Source organism: Dipodomys spectabilis, unplaced genomic scaffold (assembly GCF_019054845.1).
Source record: "Dipodomys spectabilis isolate Male_0828 unplaced genomic scaffold, ASM1905484v1 ptg000269l, whole genome shotgun sequence".
NCBI classification, from domain to species: domain Eukaryota; kingdom Metazoa; phylum Chordata; class Mammalia; order Rodentia; family Heteromyidae; genus Dipodomys; species Dipodomys spectabilis.
Window position 1 is genome coordinate 1,025,138 of NW_024870946.1, and position 7,293 is coordinate 1,032,430.

A 7,293-nucleotide genomic window follows, 5' to 3' on the forward strand; every position below is an offset into this window, starting at 1 on the left:
GTTCTTGCTAGGCTGGTGTCATATCAGTGGTTAATTTTAGAACAGGGGTTCCCTTTCCACAAGAACATGCACCTGAGTTGCACACCAATTTGTGTAGCTGCCTACCTTTGCTGGCCTGGATTCTGCAGTATTTCCAATCTTAGCCTCTAGATAGTGCAGGATGGTGGAAATGATCCAGTGCACCCAGCTATAGATGGAGAAGGAAGTCCACTAAACTTTTGGCTTGGGTTCTGTTCTCAAGCCTCCTAAGTAGTTAAGAGTAGAAATGGGAGCCCCTGGTGCCAAGCAGTAACAGTATTTTTAAAGCAACTAGACATATATATGAGTTAGGCTTGTCATTACCTCAGGAAAAGAATAAAAGAGCTGTGAAGCACAAAGGACAGTCAGAATTTTAACTAGCTACTCAGAGGCTGAATCAGCTTAGCTAGCTATTCAAGAGCCTGAGATCTGAAGACCACTGTTCAAAGCCCGTCCAATCGTGAAAATACATGTGATATCTCCAAAAAATCAGAAGTGGAGCAGTGGCTCGAGTGGTAGACCACTATCCTTGGGCACAGAAGCTTAGGGATAATGCCCAGGCACTATCAAGCTTCAGGAATGATGAATACATGCATGAGCACCTGCAGATGTGCGTGTGCATACACACGTGCGCGTGAACACACAAACACACCAATGCGACCTTCTTTATTTTTTTACCTTGTTGTACCTTATTGCCATGTATTAGCTCACAAATTAACAAAATCAGGTAAGCAGCTATTTACATGCAACTGATCATATTTCTCTAAAGTCTATTCTCTTTTTGCAAGCCTGCTTTTATTTGACCCAAAAGTAAATTATTCAGGAGGGCTATTCATCTCCCTCAACTCTGCAGTATTATATGATTGTTTAGGTTCTTCCTAGCTATATGATTTTGTGAAATCCCGCATCAAACAGCGTATTTCTTTCACGAGAAGGGAAGTCTCTGTCAAACAATTAATAATAGGTTTTTGTCCTCTGCCAAGCATCTATAGTTTTATTATCTTCATCTATTTCATGATCTGTCTGTGTATGCCAAAGACTGCTGTGAAAATTAAAAAGACCCTTTTCAGCACTTAGCATTCGTATAACATTCAGAGGTATGAAGGTGTTTAAATATTACTGAAATTGCTTTGGAATAAATAAAGTTCACCTTGACTATCTTGAGAAAGAAGAATTGGTTTCCCAGCACTTAGGTAAGAACGTGAGTGAAAAAAAAAAGGAAAGTTTGGAACAACTCAACAAATACATTCAAATGAAACAAAAAAACCCCAAGAAAACACAAATTAATTCAGTACTTAAAAACCTGCAGGAAATGCAAAGATTTGTTTTAAAAAATCAGCTATGATAAGCTTTTGAGAATCCTGAATACATGGGAGTGTACTGTTGTGAGGACAGTGGTTAAAGCCCAGACTAGACAGAAAGATCTGTACACAATGCCATGTACCTGTTATTCTAAATTCCAGGAAGAATAACATAAAGTGGACTGAGCCTAAGATCATACACAAGGAGGACGCCAGATTCTATCTGAAAAATAATCAGGATAATTTAGGGCTGGGGGTATGACAAAGTGGTAAGTACACACATTTAGGAGACACAAGACACTCAATGCAAACTCTATTATGGGTATTGAAGAAAAAAGCTATGACTTCAAATAATTTGAATGATTGTAAGATTTGAGTATTTCAGTGGAGAAAAAATCCATGAGAGAAATAGAGTGAACCCATGTTGTGATCCTTTCTACTTAAGCTATAATTTTGTGTGGTACTACAGACATAACAGAGTTATCTTGCAAATGAGCATGGATGTGCATTTGGGTGATGGAAATATTCTACTTACACAGCTGTAAATTAGATTTTTTGGCTAGATTGTAGTTCTTGAACTAAGAGCCTGTGTGTTGTCTCTGAGCTTTTTCTCTCAAGGCTACCACTGTACTACTTTGAGCCACAGTTTCAATTTTATTTTCTGTTCGTTGTTTGGAGATAGGAGGCTCATGTACTTTCTTGCCCAAGATGACTTCAAACCATGATCATCAGATCTCATCCTCCTGAGTAACCAGGATTCCAGGCATAAGTTGTCTATTTTTAAAATAATTTAGTAAATCATACAGTTACAGAACTTATAAATTATAATTGCAACATGTGTAATAGATGTGTGTATGTATATATCAATGCATACAAATAGAAGTATTTTAACGTATCTTTGTATCTACAGTAGATTTATGAAAAATCAACCTTTGTTGTAAAATAAAATGGAAACAAAAGTTATTAAGGAGGAAACCAAAAGGAATTGTCACGTTTCTTGTTGTTGAATGGAATATGAATTGCGAGAATCAGTTTGGAAAAATCATCCTAATTTAACAAAATGGATAATGGGTATTAATTCCAATCTATTTGCCCATATTGTGCATGCTCACACATGAGTGTCAAAATCAAATCACAATTTTTGCTTTTGTATTTAACGTATTTAGGGGATTGATGAAGTAATCAAATAAAGATTAAAATAATAGTAAATGATGCTATGAGTTAGAGTTGAAAATGTTTTTAAATATTATAATAGCTAATTAAATTGAATTTTTCTTACTTTTACTCTATTGTCATGCCCCTCATTCCCACATTCATTCCCACATTAGAAAAGTACATAGAAGGTTCTCACTAAATTATTTGTACAATCATGAAAAAAAATGTATTGAAAGAATATGGGCACAGTGTGGTTTTAGCTTATTGAGCTAGGGGGTAGTGTGTTATTGAGGACTTACAAAACGTTGTGATAGAGATGAAAGGAGTGATGTGCTTACTCTGGAAAATTGGCTAGGGGATTGCTCCCAGAAAAATACTGACGAATTCTTCCAAAAGATAGAGTAAATACACTTTCAGAGGTAATCCTCAATACCATTTTCCACAAAGTTTTGTCCCAGATACAATCGGCCTGCCTTCTCTGGCTGCTTTCCTAGCCTGGACCTATTCCTTCACTCTACAGGAAAAGTGTGATACAACTGATTTCAGTCAGATCTGTTACTAGAATTATCAGGGATTTAGATTCTTGTCTGTAATTTGGTAAAAGCTATGTCTCTTTATGTAGGCTATTAAAATTTATGTACTAATTTCAATAAATACATAAATTCTATTTTTAAAAAATAAAATTGTTTGCTCTATAAATTGATCAGAGGCATGGATTTTGTGGCTAGCTAGGTGATTGCACATCTCTCACTTCCTCTCTCCCTTTCATGGTTCTCATAGATAATATGACTGATCCATAATTATCCTAATTTATTTTGCTTTTATATTTTTGGTTGCATCATTTCACTTTCGGCTCTGCCATTTCCCAAATCATTTACATAGAAGGCACTATTTCATATTTTCTCATTCCTAGAATAGCTGCTCATGAAGACACCACTGGTCCTCATTTTCAGTCTGTACCTTTGAATATGGAGGAAAACCTTTCCTCTGCTCTCTATCAATTCCCTACTCACCAGTTAGAATAATTTCGAATAGTAAAAATGGAAAAAGTGAAAAAAAATCATGGTGAAATAACAGATGTAGAAAATTCACTGGATTTTTCTGACCAGTTCAACCAACGTGAACTATTGGGGAATACATATACACCCCATTCCCACTGGTACTCATTGTCTCTGGTTAGGCAATTCTGATGAAGACAAGGAACAAGATGAAAAAGTGAGGAATGATATCATTTGTAAAAAAAATGGAGAAGTATTCAAGCAAATTTTTCTGTGGGCTGCTGAAAATAATTGGCTTACTACAGTACAGAGACTACTTTCCAAAAAGGACATTCATGTGAATACTAGGGATGATAATGAGTATACCTCTCTTCATCGGGAAGCCTAAGTGGACACTTTGACATTGTCTATGTGTTGGTGGCTCAAGGCAGATATTCATGCAATAACTGTGAATGGCTGGACACCCCTGCACAGTGCTGATATGTGGAATAATACCAGAGTGGCTTCCTTCTTAGTTCATCATGATGCAGATACCAATGCCCAAACTAAAGTCCTCTTGACCCCCTTGCAGCTTGTTGCTTGGAATAGAAATAGCAAAGATATGCTGGATCTCCTTCTATTGAACCATATATGAAACCAGGTCTGAAGAACTTGGAAGAAACTGCATTTGATATTGCCAAAAGGATAAATATGTATCACTACCTCTTTGAAGTTGTGGAAGGCTGTAAAAATTGTTCTCCTAAGTCATAATGGTTTGGTTAAGTTTCTTAAATTTCAAAAATGCCAATCCATCTTTGTGTCCATATAAAATATTTTCACAATACAAAGCAACTGCAATATCTTACTTTAAAAATTCATGGATTCCATCGTATTTTTCAAGTGAATTGCCTGACTTTGATGTCAAAATGTATTCAAGATTTGTTTGTATACATCTATAATGATTTCTGCTGGGTTTGTGATTATTTAAATCAGAAATCATTTCAACTTATCTGTTGGAATGAGTAGTACAAAAACTAAAAATATTTCTGGTGCTTGAATGAAAAATTATATTTTAAAATAATCTGTTTTTTGTTTGTATAATGTACATAATCTATCTAATTCTCTCCTAGATGTAATACTTTGAATTCTACATTGTTTTATTATATATATTTGTTCATTACAAATGTGTTATTTCAGATAGCATTCCATATAGAACAAGTTTAAGATTCCTTTTTTTCCTAGGTCCTTATAGTATTTTATTTCATTGGGATAAAATGACAATGTTATCTAATTTCAAAAGTTTTGTAAAGATTATGCTATGTAAAGGCCTTTCTAAGGTGAGGATTTAATGCATTGATGTCAAAATAACTTTCAGTTCAATGAATTACATGTATTGTTACATTTGTATTTTTTAATATTTTTATTGTGAAAATACTGTACAGTGGGGTTACAATTATATGGGCAAGATAATGAGTACATTTCTTAACAAGCATTGGAGCCTCCTCTTTGTTTACCCTTCCCATCCATTCCCATCCTTCCCCTGCCCCCCCAATCAATCCTCGCCGCTACCCCCCCCACACGCACCAAAGTTGTAAAGTTCATTTATCGACATAACGACTTGTATTTTTGTAATCAATTTTTAATAACTGTTTTTCATATCTTGCATCTGAAGGATGAAAAATATGGAATACTTCAGAAATTTTCATATCATCCTTGTGCAAGTGCCATGATAATTTCTATATTGTAATTTGGGTAAACGTGCTGCTGAAGCGTGTAGTATCCTGTAGATTTAAGTAGTTAATGATGCATTCTTTATACAGGCATATATCCTTGGTTGACTGTTTGTAACTAGGAAGCCTTATTGTTCCTAAAAATGCTATTGATCTTACTTCTCTAAAATTCTGTGTATATTGGAAAAAATTTATATTGTTTGGTCGATTGCTCACATTTGCAATTTTTTGTCAATGACTATTTTAAGTATTTTTCATCTTAAATTTGATCATACTTTGAAGCCTTTATAGCTAGGTCCAAAAGTGATTGCTTTTCAAGTATTTGTTTATAAACTGAGTTAGCTTTGTGGAGCTAATGGATTCAAAGTAAGCCTTGCTTAAGAGCACTTCTAAACTTCTGCAGCTTAAAAATTCCTAAATGAGGTCTTATTGGCAAAAATGTCTACCTGACCCTTTACTCTTCTTCCATGTAGCAACAGACCAACCAGAATATCTTACCCTGACAGCATAGATTTTCTTATTGGAACAAAACTATTCTTAGTTAAAAGGGATCATAGAGAGATAAACAGTTAAGACAGAATCATTTAGACTAGAAGGTATTTTATCAAAATATATATATTTTTTTTATACCTAACATTTCAAAAGTAGCTAAAGCCAAGAAGGTGAAAAAATTTTTCACATGAATGATTACTTAATGTCCTGGTCAGCCTACCATCCAACCAAGCAGGAATTTACACTACTGCCTTTCTTTCACGAAATATTTTCATAGTTACAAGAGAAGTCTATATGTTTCTCCTCGATAATAGGCCTTAAATTGGTAGTTTTTTAATCACAGTGTTTCCTCTTGTCTCTAGGCTGTAAAGCTACAAATGATAAAGCTTTAGGTCCAACTCTACCAAACACTGAGGTAGAAACAATGGAATAATACTTTAAAACACAGTTGCCTTTGATACCCTAACCACTGCAGAACATTGCAAAACATGTGCCTTATTCTTATATTATATATATTTATATATTGTATATTTATACATGCTGATATTTTATTTCACACAGTGAAACTTATTAATTGATAATTTGTCAAATAAATAGATATTTATTACAATAAATAGATTGGAATATAAATAATAAGTTTTATAATGTACATTAGAATATAGAAATTATCAATGCAATGTCTTCGTTATAAACTTTTGGTATGTTCTAAGTGTTCTTGATCTTCTGAATTCACATTGTAAAAATAATTGTTTTCCTCTAATCTATAAGGGATTTTACTCTGCTGCTCTCTTTATTGTTTTAACTCACTGGTTCCAAAATGTTTTCTCCATATTTCTGAATCATTCCTACTGATTATACACAAATTTTGCTGATATGATATGTAAAAGGTATCATTCTTCCACAGGACCCACGGGTCCTAGGATCCCATGTCCCAGTTATCTGCTTCATCAGATAACAAGGGCAAGATTTCTCATGCAGGCTCATGAAACATGCCAAAAGAAAGTAATTGAAAAATCCTTCTCAATTCCTTACGACACTGGAATTAGCAGTAATCAATTGTGAAATGCAATGCAACTTAAAATGAAAGATGAGACCACAAAATCTGAAAGTACACTAATTCAAACTTTCAGTTTAGAAATGACCAGCCCATATGAGTGACCAAGATCACAACTGGCACAAAATTGTTTTTAATACCCCTCTTCTAATGATTATTAAACGATTTCAGTCCAGCATAAGTAGTCCAATTATGGATCTATCGTTCTATCCTAGAACGATAGATCCATAATTGTTCTACCAACGCTAGGAAAACTTGACTTACAGGTCAAATATAATTCACAAAAACATTAATTGAGAAGATCGTTAATGCTTCAAAATACTGGTACTTCATTAAAACTTGGTTTTGTAGAATAAAAATGTTATCATTCTCGGCCGGGCGCTGGTGGCTCACGCCTGTAATCCTAGCTACTCAGGAGGCTGAGATCTGAGGATCGTGGTTCAAAGCCAGCCAGGGCAGGAGAGACAGTGAGACTCCTATCTCCAATAAACCACCAGAAAACCGGAAGTGGCGCTGTAGCTCAAGTGGTAGAGCACTCGCCTTGAGCTGAAGAGTTGAGGGACAGC

The 7,293-nt window shown here is 34.8% G+C and overlaps 1 pseudogene; it reads right to left on the reverse strand.

Moving 5' to 3' along the window:
• Nucleotides 1-5,127: 5,127 nt before the first annotated feature.
• On the reverse strand, nucleotides 5,128-5,224 carry LOC122125986 (annotated as a pseudogene).
• Between the last annotated feature and the right edge of the window lie 2,069 nt (nucleotides 5,225-7,293).